Genomic DNA, 15,537 nt, shown 5'->3' on the forward strand with positions numbered 1-15,537 from the left:
AGGTAGGTAGATTATAAAGTGACGTCTCGGGACATCAGTCCGTCTCCTTCAACACTTCTCGTTGGTTGGCAGGTGACCCGATCTGTCATTCCAAGAGTTGTGCTGGGAGCTGTGAGTCGAGTGATTACTGTTTAGCCGGAGCCCCACACGTCACCTTTCGGGGTGGGGAGAAAAGGGGGGAGCTAGACTTACCCTACCTTAACAAGCAGCCAGCAATCAAACTATCGTTACCATATACTCGCTCGCTACTCCTATCTGTTGAACTTTTCCCTCACACTGGTAGAACAATGGCAGATATCCAGAGCTCGGGAAGAGCTTCTTGTGACCAAATAAGATTCAATAGACCTAAAAGGACAGCAAGGGCTGAGGGATGTAAATGCTGGAGCACACGTGTATGAATGCCGTCAAACCCAACTGCCGATGATCGGCAAACGAAAAGTATTGACTCCAGTTCGAGAAGTGCAAAAGGCACATTTTAAGACTCTTCTCTGCTAGAAGAAAAATCTTAGGGCTCTAACTCTTTGGCCGACTTGGAGGAAGGAGATGAGTGGCATAGATAGAGCCCCTGAGAGATACGGACAAGATGACGGTGTGTAATTCTATTTTGTTTTCCTCATTGTAGCCTTGTCAGCTAGGGTCATCCGACGCATGCAAGATAAGACAAGAACAGGAGAGATCTTGCCAAGATCCGAGAGACGTCGCTACACTTCTCTACCTACACTGACCCCCCCCCCCTTCCACACGTAACCGACCACCCAGTCAGCTACACACCATTCTCCCAGACATAACACCAGCATTTCTGGTGTCTTGACGGGCTACTTAACTGCTTCAACACTGTGGAGATCAGAGGATCAGTCCACCTCTTCTCGACAGAATATATAAGCGTGTTGGGGACCCCATCATTTGTCTAGTCACGACCAGATGTGACCCCTCCCCATCATCACCAAAGGCTTGGTGTTCCAGAACCATTCAAAGCTACGTGCCCATACATTGGCACGACACTGTTAGACCATTCATTGTGTACATATTAGCTTTGGATCAATGATTATATATTTCATTTTTCTTAACGTAGGATTAATTTCATGTTTAATTGTTTACATGATAATATACACTTGGAAGGCCCTGAAGGGATTGGTACCAAACTTGCACACGAAAATCACTCCTTATGCAAGCAAAAGACTCGGCAGGAGATGCAACATTCCCCAGATGAAAAGCAGGGGCGCCACGAGTACACTGAGAGACAACACAGTAAGTGTCAGGGGCCCAAGACTGTTCAATTTCCTCCCAGTATACATAAGGGGGATTACCAATAGACACCTGGCTGTCTTCAAGAAGGCACTGGACAGGCACCTAAAGCCAGCACCTGACCAACCGGGCTGTGGTTCGTACGTCAGCTTGCGTGCGGCCAGCAGTAACAGCCTGGTTGATCAGACCCTGATCCACCATGAGGCCTGGTCTCAGACCGGGCCGCGGGGGCGTTGACCCCGAAACCCTCTCCGGGTACCTCCAGCATGTTCATTATAATAAAATTATTTATCTTGCTATGTTAAGAACATAAGAACATAAGAACGAAGGAACACTGCAGAAGGCCTACTGGCCCATGCGAGGCAGGTCCAAGTCTCCTACCGGCTTAAGCCAATGCACCCAACCAAGTCAGGTCAGGTCACATTGACTTAAGGGAGGAACACGGCAACCGACCTGGTAGCACAAGCTATCAGGTCCAACTCACACCCACCCACATCCACTCATGTATTTATCCAACCTATTTTTAAAGCTACACAACGTTGTGGCCTCTATAACTGTACTCGGGAGTTTGTTCCACTCATCCACAACTCTATTACCAAACCAGTACTTTCCTATATCCTTCCTGAATCTGAATTTTTCCAACTTAAAGCCATTGCTGCGAGTCCTGTCTAGGCTAGATATTTTCAGCACACTATTTACATCCCCTTTATTTATTCCTGTCTTCCATTTATACACCTCAATCATATCCCCCTAATTCTACGTCTTTCCAGAGAGTGCAGATTCAGGGCCCTTAGTCTATCCTCATAGGGAAGGTTTCTGATACATGGGATCAACTTTGTCATCCTCCTTTGAACATTTTCCAGAGAATTTATATCCATCCTGTAATACGGTGACCAAAACTGTGCAGCATAATCTAAATGAGGCCTAACCAAGGATGTATAGAGTTGAAGAACAACCTGAGGACTCCTATTATTTATGCTTCTTGATATGAAGCCAAGGATTCTATTAGCTTTATTGCGAACACTTATGCACTGTTGTCTTGGTTTCAGATTACTGCTAACCAGAACTCCTAAATCTTTTTCGCAATCCGTAATATTAAGATCTACATTATTTAGTTTATATGTGGCATGGTTATTGTCCTGTCCAACATTTAGAACTTTGCATTTGTCTATATTAAACTGCATCTGCCACTTCTCCGACCACTGCATCAGTCTATTCAAATCTTCCTGGAGTGCTCGAATGTCCTCGTCAGAATGAATTCGTTCCACAAATACTTTCTGAGGATCTGACAGGGCTGAGTAAACCTTCACAGAATAGAAGAGTGAAGAGCAGCGACGGGAGGTAGATCAGTGTCCATCAATGGTTTTGTCTCCTCAATATATTTGGAGATTGCTTCAAGTGTTTCAGAGGCCAGGGAAGTTGTATGTAGAACGACATCGGAGACAGAAGGGCGAGGGCGAATAAAGACCAGGACGAAGATAGAAATTACCAAAGAAGGGGGGGAGGGACGAGAGGATAGAGTTACCTTGGGAAGAAACTTGGGAGGGGACAGGAGAGAGCGGCATGCAAAGAGTACGTAACCTTTATTCGGCGCATGTACACACCCTCATTGAAAGGCTATCTCCCCCAACCAGCGAACCGGGTACTAGGGTTGATGATGGGGCCCCGTCGTTCAATCAGTACCCAGGTTCCAGCCAATGAGAAGATGGTCTTGGCAATCGCAGAGGTGTTGTGGGTACCACTCACCTGTTTGCTCTTGTCATTCCCATTCTAGAGCTGGCTGAAGCACGGTCTGCTCTCTAGTAGCTTCTATTCTGCCTTGCTTACCGTGGAGTGCACTAATACCTATTATTGTACATAGTGTATATAGTGTACATACTTCTGTTCTAAATTGGTGAAGGATAATACAAGTCAAAAGTTTTTCTGCTGTGTTTATTTTGCTCCCTTTACACCCAAGATAACAGGCCTTTGGGACTCCTGGGTTGTAATAAAGAGGAAGAAACCTGGGAAAGGACAAGAGAGGAAGAAACTTGGGAGGGGACTGTACGAGGGGGAGGATGAGCCTCTACACTCGTAACAGAGCTAATAAGAAGTAAAGAACTATGTACAGAGACTGGAAAGGAAAAATATCCAGGAAGGATAAGTGAAGGAGAAGGTAAAGGAGATTTGCACTTTGGGAATGTTTTAGACTTTGGAGAAGTAGAGGGGCGAAGGGAAGATGCAGTATGCAGCGGCAAGGTAGGGACCTCGGAATCCAGGACTGCAAAAGAGTTAGATACAGAGGTGACTGTAGAAGGTGTGACCACAGTGGAGACTGTGGGAGTTGGGACCGCAGAGGTTGGAGGCCTCTTAGTAAGTCGGCAACAAAAATATTGAGAAGTCTCCTTTGGAGGCGTAGATGAGAGACTGCTGTGGTTTAAGTAAAGCCTTCTGTCTTTTTTGAGACAATGGATTTCTCGTTCATTCAAGTAAACTTGGCAACGACGAGAATGAGATGGGTGAACCTCATTACAATTCAGGCAAGAGGGAGGTAGACTACGAGATATGTTGGTATGGTTGGCAGCACCACAGACTTGGCATTCTGCCATGGACCTACAATACTTTACTGGATAGACAAAACGCCAGGAATTTCGACACTGTTGTGGCGTACGGATCAACTCTCCGGACTCGTAAACGGTGTTCCGCAATATAAACCGAGGACAGAAGCTCACAGCAATCGATAGCTAAGTGAGCTACAGTGCAGGGGAAGCGTCTCCTTTCCTAGGCAGGTGATACATAAGTGTCCACTTTGAGAACTGGAAGGTCTTAGAACTCAAGTTGCTCCAGAATGTCGTTACCACATGTTTGGAAATCACACTGAACAATGGTATGAGGCAGAACGACGGTGCCGCTACAAGAATTGAGAGAAATGTTTTCGAATTGTTACAGGGATAGTGTCTATGCGTGCAACGCTCTTGAGAGCATGAAACGTAATATTTTGACCAATATGGCCTTGCTGTTACTATGACCAGAAAGATAGTCAGTGGGAGATGTCGGTTGCAAAATGAAAAACTTAGTCCACTGTGTACTTTGATGTGTTGTGTGTAAAGGTAGCGAGTGGTATTTTCTGGGTAGAGTGAGAGGCATTCAGAGCAGTGTCATCAGAAAAAGGTATTGCTCATTTAGGTGCGGGACCGGAAATGGTCCGTCTTGAGGTGGGTGGGAGATCTGAAAACTGTCACGCCGTATGGGGAGAAGCCAGAAGCATGATCAAAGACGTGCATAGGTTGGATGTGTCAAAGGAGTTAGGCTGAGCCTTGGTATCAGGAATGTGTGACAAAATTTCACCTGCAGAAGATACAGGAGCAATAGAAAAGTTTGAAGTATGGTCCAGAGACAGGATCATAAGAGGGTGCTGAAGCAGAAAGAAGCCAAGGAGGAGCAGTTTCATGAATTTAGGGCTCCATGGTTCTCTTTTTTCTTTTTCTTTTTAGGGAAAAAGAAAAAATAAAGGAAAAAAAGAAAAAGGGGAGGGAATGTGGGGGGGTAGCTTCTAGGAGGAATGAAAGGGCTGTATATTCCCCTCTGCACCCAAGAAGGCCTCAGCACAGCTAGCAGTACAGATGTGGCCTGGAGCCCGTGCCATACCCTACCCTTCATGCCAGTAAACCAGAAATCCAAGGTAGCAACCTCACATCTACCGAGCCACCTTGGCGGACAAAAGAGAGTATAGTCGGATACCTGCCCGAGGCATACTTTCTTTGGTCACCACCTCCTGTAATTCGACAGGCAGCCTCCAGAGATACACCCGTCACCCAAAAGACACCCCAAGCCTCTCCCTGGTAGACCAGAGAGGGATCGGGACATCTCCAGATGATTCAGATTCCATGGCAAACTACACTACTACCAAAGACATGAACAGAATGGGTTTCCCCCAACCTAGGACTAGATTGCCCAAAGGCTGAAAGCAGCAAATGAAATGGGGAGAAATGGGAAGAGTAGGATGAATGGGGAGAATGGGGAAAGGGGGGACTGAGGGAAAATTAGGTTCGGCCAGAGGAAGAAGACTGAAGAGTCCAATTCCTCAGGCTCTTCGTTGAGGCAAGAAGTCCCCCTTGAGGAGATATATTACCTATTACCAAACCTCTTTCTATACAAAGTTCAGTCCAAGCCCCCCCCCATTATCATTTACCCCTGCACACCCTCTACAGTCATTTCTCCCACTTTGGCGTTTAGAACCCCTACCACAGTTACTCTCTCACTTAGTTCAAAATTCCCTAAACACTCACTTAACACCTCCCAAAATCTCTACTCTAGACTCCTCTCTTCTCCAGGTGCATAAACACTTATTATAACCCACCTTTCCTTATTTTAATCCACATAATCCTTGAATTTGTTCTTTTATATTCCCACTTTTTCTTCATAACTGATCCTTCAGCATTATTGCTGCTACTTCCTTAGCTCTAACTCTCTCAGATACAGATGACCTAATCCAATTTGTTTCTCCTCACTGAAACTCCCCTCTTCCCTTCAGCTTTGTTTCGCTTACAGCTAGGACATCCAGTTACTTTTCATTCATAACATTGACATCCATGTACAGTCAAACATTTCAAATTATGAAGTTTTTCGTCATGCATTTATAAACATATACAGATTGGGTTAGTGTTGCTTTGCTCCTGGGATTTTAGTTGCCATGCTAAGCGTTCTAGTGGTACACTCTGTAATCACAATTTTACTACATGTAAACCAAACAATAACCAAATTTCTGTAAACTCAGCATTGTAATCCTTATAGAGAATAAACTTTGAATTGAATTGAATTGAATTGAATTGTCTTTCATGACATTCATTTATGAAGAAAGAATCTTTTCCATTTCCCCATGGAGATGAAAGGAAAATAAATAATAACTTGAAATCTTAAAAAAAACAAAAAACAGAAGAAAACTCAGACTAGTGAGTATACATGTACATGCATCTATAACAACACTGCACTAGCCAAGGACTCGAACCCATGCTGCTTTGGCCTGCCTCATGGTGGCCGAAAACACATGACGCCCTAATTCACTGGACCATACGATCCTTAAGAGTAGCGCATCCAGCGGAACTGGATATTGTACTCGCTACCCAAGGACACACGATGGTGTGGATGACTCTAGGATAATTTCATTCTAGTCCCTGTTTGTTGTACTAGTACTGTAGTCTGACCTAAATCTAAGTAGAAGCAACAAAATGTTGTGCCGTTTAAGCCTAATGGCCGAGTTCGTATGGGTTCACTTTGCCGAATTAGCAGATTTATATATATATATATATATATATATATATATATATATATATATATAGATATATATATATATATATATATATATATATATATATATATATATAATGTCGTGCCGAATAGGTAAAACTGGTCAATTAGAAAGAACTCATTTATAATTAAGTCATTTCTAAAATTTTCTCTTATACGTTTAAAGATATATTTTTTTCATTGATATTAATGTAAAAATTAATAATTTTGTAAACAAAGAACATTAGAAAACTTACCTAATCTTATTATAACAAGCGCAATTTAATTTAACCTAATCCACCTAAATATATTTTAGATAAGTTTAGAATAATTTAATAGTACACAAACACAGTGAAATATATTTTTTTCGTTAAGTTCAGAACGCTTTTGGCGAAATTATTGCATACACAAATTTTCGCTTGTCCAATACGGCAAGATGAGCGTTGAACATTAAAATGGTATAAAATACCGACAGGTTGTTAGGTAAGACACATATGCAACAGTTAGGTATCTTTATTATGAAACGTTTCGCCTACACAGTAGGCTTCTTCAGTCAAGTACAGACAACTTCCACTAGTGAGAGCGGCTGGATTTGAGAGGGACCTGACCTCTGAACATCTGAGTTCTTACCTCTCCTAGTGGCCTACGTCTCACCTCTTGGCGCTATAAAAGCTCCATCCTGTCACTTCATCTCCATATTGTTTCATACTATGGAACAATGCTCTTCTCCAGACTGAGGGACTGACCACCTCAAAACTTTAAGGGTGATGGACTGATTACATCGTCTTCAAGTATCTTCTGCTTCTATCAACTTTTCTGTACTTGACTGAAGAAGCCTACTGTGTAGGCGAAACGTTTCATAATAAAGATACCTAACTGTTGCATATGTGTCTTACCTAACAAGATGAGCGTTGCTATTTAAGCCAAGATCACAAGTTCTGCCTATTCGGCACGACATATATATATATATATATATATATATATATATATATATATATATATATATATATATATATATATATATATATATATATATATATATATATAAAAGAATTTATCTAAAAAAATTGTTAATTTAACGGAGGTTAGGTTAGGTTTCTAAGTTTTCGTCCAAAAATAAAAATCTTTATATCATTGTCAATGAAAAACAAATCTATCATTCTGTAAAAGAATTTTTTTGAACAGTTTGATTTTTAACGGAGTTGGGCTTATTAAGTTACCTGGAGTTACCTGGAGAGGGTTTCGGGGGTCAACGCCCCCACGTCTCGGTCTGAGACCAGGCCTTAAGGTGGATCAGGGTGTGATCAACCAGGCTGTTACTGCTTGCCGCACACAAACTGACGTACGAACCACAGCCCGGTTGGTCAGGTACTGACTTTAAGTACCTGTCCAGTGCCTTCTTGAAGACAGTCAAGGGTCTATTGGTAATAACCCTTATGTATGCTGGGAGGCAGTTGAACAGTCTTGGGCCCCTGACACTTATTATGTTGTCTCTCAGTGTACTTGTGGCGCCCCTGCTTTTCATTTGGGGAATATTGTATCTCCTGTCGAGTATTTTGCTTTCATATGGAGTGATTTTCATGTGTAAGTTTGGTACTAATCCCTCTAGGATTTTCCAAGTGTATATTATCCTGTATCTCTCTCTCCTGCGTTTCAGGGAATACAAATCAAAGGACTTCAACAGTTCCCAGTAATTTAGGTGCCTTATCGGACTTATGTATGCCGTGAAAGTTCTTTGTACACTCTCCAGGTCAGCAACTTCGCCTGCCTTGGAGGGGGCCGTTAGTATACAGCAGTATTCCAGCCTAGAGAGAGCAACTGATTTGAAGAGAATCATGGGCTTTGCGTCCCTAATTCTGAAGGTTCTCATTATCCATCCCACCATATTCCTAGCAGATGCGGTAGATATGTTGTTGTGGTCTTTGAAGGCGAGATCCTCTTACATTATCACTCCCAGGTCCTTTACATTACTTTTTCGCTCTATTGTATGGCTAGAATTTGTTGTATTCCCTGATACAGTTTTAATTTTCTCAAGTCTTTCATATCTGAGTAGTTGAAATTTTTCTTCACTGAACTTCATATTATTTTGAGTGACCCATTTGAAGATTTGGTTGATGTCCGCTTGGAGTCTCGCAGTGTCTACGATGGAGGTCACTGTCATGGTGATCTGGGTGTCATCCGCAAAGGAAGATACGGAACTAAGGCTTACATCTCTGTCAGATATGTGGATGAGGAATAGAATGGGAGCGAATACTGTGCCTTGTGGAACAGAGCTTTTCACCGTAGCTGCCTCAGACTTTACTCTTCGTGTGTTTTTTTTTTTTGTCAGGAAGTTATAGATCTATGTATCAACTTTTCCTGCTATTCCTTTATCACACATTTTGTGAGCTATTACAAAATGGTCACGCTTGTCGAAAGCTTTTGTAAAGTCTGTGTATACTTCATCTGCATTTTGTTTATCCTCTACAGCGTCCAGGACCTTGTCATAGTAATCCAGTAGCTGGGACAGGCAGGAGCGACCTGCTCTAAACTCATGTTGCCCTGGGTTTAATTGATAGGTATCTAGGAGATTGGCGATCTTGCTTCTTAGAACCCTTTCACAGATTTTTATGATATGGGATGTTAGTGCTATCGGTCCGTAGTTCTCTGCAATTCCTTTACTACCACCTTTGTGGAGTGGGGCTATGTCTGTTGATTTTTGTGTGTATGGGATGATCCCTGTGTCCATGCTCCCATTCCATAGAATGCTGAAGGCACGCGATAGGGGCTTCTTGCAGTTCTTGATAAACACACAGTTCCAGGAGTCTGGGCCTGGGGCAGAGTGCATGGGCATGTCATTTATTGCCTTTTCAAAGTCTTGTGGTGTTAGGATAATATCAGAGATTTTGGGTCTCGTTCATAAAGAATTCATCTGGATTGTCGATTGGATTGTAATGGTTCGCTGAAAACTGAGTCGCATTGGGGCTTCAGTATCTCACTCATTTCTTTGCTGTCATCAGCGTAGGTTCCATTTCGCCTTAGCAGGAGCCCAATACTGGATGTTATTTCCTTACATTTGGCATAAGACCAGCATTTTTTTTTTTAATTTCCTTAGTGGCTTTTAGTTCTTCCTGCGATTCTTGTCTCCTGTTAGATTCCTTCAGCTTAAGTTCGATATTTGCAATTTCATTGACTAGTGCCTCCCTTCGAATTTCAGATATATTGGCCCCTCTCATATATATGTCGTGCCGAATAGGTAAAACTTGCAATTTTGGCTTAAATAACAACGCTCTTCTTGTCGAATAAGGCAAGCGAAAACTTGCGAAAAATCATCCTGAACCTAATGAAAAATATATATTTCACTGTGTTTTCTAAATTATTGTAAAGTTATCTAAAATATATTTAGGTGAATTAGGCTAAATTAAATTGCGCTTGTTTTAATAAGGTTAGGTAAGTATTTTATGGTTCTTTTAGTACAAAATTATTAATTTATACGTTAACATTAATGATAAAAATATATCTTTAAAGGTATAAGAGAAAATTTTAGAAAGGACTTTTAAACGAGTTCTTGCTAATTGACCAACTTTACCTAGTCGGCACAACATAGACATATATATATATAATATATATATATATATATATATATATATATATATATATATATATATATATATATATATATATATATATTTAGATAAGGCTAAAGAGGTCTTTGTGGCATTTATGGATTTGGAAAAGGCGTATGACAGGGTGGATAGGGGGGCAATGTGGCAGATGTTGCAAGTGTATGGTGTAGGAGGTAGGTTACTGAAAGCAGTGAAGAGTTTTTACGAGGATAGTGAGGCTCAAGTTAGAGTATGTAGGAAAGAGGGAAATTTTTTCCCAGTAAAAGTAGGCCTTAGACAAGGATGTGTAATGTCACCGTGGTTGTTTAATATATTTATAGATGGGGTTGTAAGAGAAGTAAATGCGAGGGTCTTGGCAAGAGGCGTGGAGTTAAAAGATAAAGAATCACACACAAAGTGGGAGTTGTCACAGCTGCTCTTTGCTGATGACACTGTGCTCTTGGGAGATTCTGAAGAGAAGTTGCAGAGATTGGTGGATGAATTTGGTAGGGTGTGCAAAAGAAGAAAATTAAAGGTGAATACAGGAAAGAGTAAGGTTATGAGGATAACAAAAAGATTAGGTGATGAAAGATTGAATATCAGATTGGAGGGAGAGAGTATGGAGGAGGTGAACGTATTCAGATATTTGGGAGTGGACGTGTCAGCGGATGGGTCTATGAAAGATGAGGTGAATCATAGAATTGATGAGGGAAAAAGAGTGAGTGGTGCACTTAGGAGTCTGTGGAGACAAAGAACTTTGTCCTTGGAGGCAAAGAGGGGAATGTATGAGAGTATAGTTTTACCAACGCTCTTATATGGGTGTGAAGCGTGGGTGATGAATGTTGCAGCGAGGAGAAGGCTGGAGGCAGTGGAGATGTCATGTCTGAGGGCAATGTGTGGTGTGAATATAATGCAGAGAATTCGTAGTTTGGAAGTTAGGAGGAGGTGCGGGATTACCAAAACTGTTGTCCAGAGGGCTGAGGAAGGGTTGTTGAGGTGGTTCGGACATGTAGAGAGAATGGAGCGAAACAGAATGACTTCAAGAGTGTATCAGTCTGTAGTGGAAGGAAGGCGGGGTAGGGGTCGGCCTAGGAAGGGTTGGAGGGAGGGGGTAAAGGAGGTTTTGTGTGCGAGGGGCTTGGACTTCCAGCAGGCATGCGTGAGCGTGTTTGATAGGAATGAATGGAGACAAATGGTTTTTAATACTTGACGTGCTGTTGGAGTGTGAGCAAAGTAACATTTATGAAGGGATTCAGGGAAACCGGCAGGCCGGACTTGAGTCCTGGAGATGGGAAGTACAGTGCCTGCACTCTGAAGGAGGGGTGTTAATGTTGCAGTTTAAAAACTGTAGTGTAAAGCACCCTTCTGGCAAGACAGTGATGGAGTGAATGATGGTGAAAGTTTTTCTTTTTCGGGCCACCCTGCCTTGGTGGGAATCGGCCGGTGTGATAATAAAAAAATAATATATATATATATATATATATATATATATATATATATATATATATATATATATATATATATATATATATATATATATATATAAACACTGATCTCTGGCCGAAGGAGACTCGAACCTACGAACCTTGGAACAAGGTACGCAGTGCCTTACGCAAGGTACGCAGTGCCTGCTCTTGCGAATTCCTTCCATTGTTCAAATCTCTAGTAAGGCTGATGCATGCAGGGGATGAGATGAAAAGCTGCAAGCCTTCTCCCTGAAACCTGGCTACCTTGGATCAAACGTCTAGCGCAAGCTGAGCGCCAAGGTATTGTCCAGTGTAGTGAGAATGGTATAGCACTGCGTACCTTGTTCTAAGGTTCGTAGGTTCGAGTCTCCTTCGGCCAGAGGTCAGTGTTTGTGTATATTTCGCCTGCTCTTGCGAATTCCTTGTATGTATGTATATATATATATATATATATATATATATATATATATATATATATATATATATATATATATATATATATATATATATATATATATGTCGTGCCGAATAGGCAGAACTTGCGATCTTTGCTTAAATAGCAACGTTCATCTTGCCATATAGGACAAGCGAAAATTTGTGTATGCAATAATTTCTCCAAAATCATTCTGAATCTAACGAAAAAAATATATTTCACTGTATTTGTTTAGTATTAAATTATTGTAAACAGATCTAAAATATATTTAGTTGGGTTAGACTAAAATAAATTGCGCTTGTTATAATAAGGTTAGGTAAGTTTTCTAAGATTCTTTTAGTGCAAAACTATAATTTTTTACATTAACATTAATGAAAAAAATATATATTTAAACGTACAAGAGAAAATTTTAAAAAGGACTTAATTTTAAATGAGTTCTTGCTAATTGACCAGTTTTACATATTCGGCACGACATATATATATATATATATATATATATATATATATATATATATATATATATATATATATATATATATGATCACAGTATACAGGTGATATAACAATATGCTGAAAAACCTCTGTGAGAAAAATAGTGAAATTCCAAAAGCTATTGTGATTTCTCACGTTATCGAGGAACTGTAAAAATAAAAGATTAGCAGAAGGCATATAAGGACAAGACTACACCTCGCGGTCAACTTACAACACCTGACCCTTTATGATGATGTAGGTAGGTGGTCAAGGTCCTCTCAAACACAGTTTATCTTCTACCCAACCTTTCGGATTTTAACTTGTCAAATATATCTTAAATTCTTCTCAAATTTTATTAATTATAAATTAATCCAATTTGTTATATATATTAATGTCAAAACTAAGTTTTGTAAAACTTTAATTCAGTTATATTTCTGTCAACCATGGACCTGCTTGATACAATTTTCCCGGATGGTTAATTATAATCAAAAAAAGAAATGTTAACCCTACAAGGGTCATACAGCGCCCCGGAGAGTTAAACTCTCTCACATGAGTAAAGAGAGCACTAAATTCTTGCCCACTTCTTATACTATATTTATGTTGTTGTAATCTTAGTTCAAGACTTTTCACAGTTTCATAGTATTAAAGCTTCACTTTTTTTTACTGGGAATATTTTAGACACACTCGTCAGCATTTTTTGGGGGGGAATTTTTTACCAAAATTTTTAGTGTATCAAGATTCTTAAATACAACTTTGATATTAAAATTCTTAAGGGAGGACCAACGTATTTTTAGTTGAATAAGACTGTGGGAAATTCTGAGTAAATGAGCTTAGTATTTAGCCTAGATTCGATTAGGTAGACATGGAACTCTGAAGCAAGGAATGATTTTATATTCATGGTGTTAGCTGTAAAGGAGTTTAATTAGTTAGGATATAATTATTTTTTGTAATTGGTTGTCAAGAAGCCTGCAATAAACTAGCAGTCTCAGTCTAACCCAAGAGTGCCAAGATGCTTGCAATGAACTACCAATCAGTCTCAGTCTAACCCAAGAGTGCCAAGATGCTTGCAATGAACTACCAATCAGTCTCAGTCTAACCCAAGAGTGCCAAGATGCTTGCAATGAACTACCAATCAGTCTCAGTCTAACCCAAGAGTGCCAAGATGCTTGCAATGAACTACCAATCAGTCTCAGTCTAACCCAAGAGTGCCAAGATGCTTGCAATGAACTACCAATCAGTCTCAGTCTAACCCAAGAGTGCCAAGATGCTTGCAATGAACTACCAATCAGTCTCAGTCTAACCCAAGAGTGCCAAGATGCTTGCAATGAACTACCAATCAGTCTCAGTCTAACCCAAGAGTGACCAAAAACATCGATCACGATCCACCAGTCGATCGCAGAGCAATTTATAAAAGACTGCAGTATGATCAGTCTACCTAATATATTCTTTTCTAAAATTAATAAAAAATATATCTGTGAACATCATACTATATATTTACAAATCTGCTCACAATTCGTGAACACGAGCAGAATTATTTGCAAGCATCATATCTCATACTAGCAGAAAATTCAAATATAGGCTTTCAACTCTTCACCAAATTCACGGTGCCTCAACCCATACAGCGAGAAACAAGTTTTTACGGCCTCAGTATGATATTGTATACCATTCACATACAAGTTTACCCTGGTGTACATAAGTGCAAAAAAGGGCCAGAAGTGAGTAATTATCACCACTAAGGTCAGTATTACTTCCCCGTACCACAAATGCCCATTTACAATGGATCCTTTCCAGCAAAAGTTCTAAAGAAAATTCACAAAGGCGCAAAAGAGTCTTTATATAACAACCTTAATAGATGTTCTCCAACAAAAGTGCAGAAGAACTAACAGCTGCACACATTAATTTTTACACACTAAAGCATATCACATTAATATTCCAGCAGTCTTTAGTAAATAAAACTGGCTACTTCTACAACACATCTCTGAGGAAATGACAAGATTATTATAATCAAAAAGAATCGCTAAAGCCACTAGGGTCATACAACGCTGCTGTAATGGCAGGAGAGCATCGACAGGAAAGTATCGCTAAAAACGAAAGGGTGGATAGGCTCAAAAAATTTAATTGGTAGGACTACGGCCGTACTGAAAATACTGGAATCATTACCGATGATCTTCAGAATGTGGGCCTGCAAGGTCTTCGCCTAAACTGTTTCACTTAAGAACCCTGGAATCACCCCTCTTTTGATGATCCCTCCCCCCCCCCAAAAAAAAAAAATATTAGTTGGTTCTGCAGGAAAAAAATACACCCAAAACCAAGGATTTCTTTTCATAACTCAAGACTAGGCATAACCGCCAGCAGGAAAATCCACGTGAGACCAAGTTTCTCCTTAACTAGTAACCCTTAAAACATTTGGCCCAGCAGCCCACAGGACACCAACATAAAACACACAGGTGAGACATACCAACTATTACCTAAAAAAAAGACAACATACCTTACCTAGGCATGTAAAATAGGCAAATCTGATACTGCCACCACCAGCTCAGCTATCTTCTCCTCTCTAGATCGTCAGACGGATGTCATTTACTCGCCCACTGCTCACCACTGCAAGACAAGGGCAGATAAGTGATCTACATACTACCGAATGTGCATTAGTTACACACGGGATAATGCATTAGCAACCACATTCACCGACCCCTTCATATTACGAAAAATCAAATTCAGACATTGAAGGTACAAAGCCAACCTGGTAAGCCTTTAGTTGTGGCTCATCATTAGATGAAGGAAATACAGTGTCTGTGGTCACCATACACAGCGACACGATGTGGTGATCCTGAGACATACGTAAAAGTGCTGTGCCCCATCACCAAAGTAAGAATTTCCTCTATGGCATAATTTTGTTGACGATCTTTAAGCAACATGAAAATACCACCAGTATCACTGGTATCCTTTGAAATAAAGGCAGTGTTAAATTGGGACTGGTCAACATCAAAGCTCCAGTAAACCGAGTTCAATAGATACTTCACGTCCCACACAAATCTCAAAAGGTGTAGTTTACTTACAAGTTTTGCATCTCCAC

At 40.5% G+C, this 15,537-nt stretch overlaps 1 long non-coding RNA gene across 1 annotated transcript in view; it reads right to left on the minus strand.

Annotated features, from left to right (window-relative positions):
* LOC138854744 (uncharacterized) overlaps window positions 1–15,063 on the minus strand; it is a 73,004-nt gene extending 57,941 nt beyond the window's left edge. Inside the window, exon 1 of the long non-coding RNA XR_011393921.1 lies at window positions 14,958–15,063. This is a non-coding gene — a long non-coding RNA (uncharacterized lncRNA). The remainder of the gene's footprint in view (window positions 1–14,957) is intronic.
* Window positions 15,064–15,537: the final 474 nt, after the last annotated feature.

This window comes from Cherax quadricarinatus, chromosome 68 (assembly GCF_038502225.1).
Source record: "Cherax quadricarinatus isolate ZL_2023a chromosome 68, ASM3850222v1, whole genome shotgun sequence".
Taxonomy (NCBI): domain Eukaryota; kingdom Metazoa; phylum Arthropoda; class Malacostraca; order Decapoda; family Parastacidae; genus Cherax; species Cherax quadricarinatus.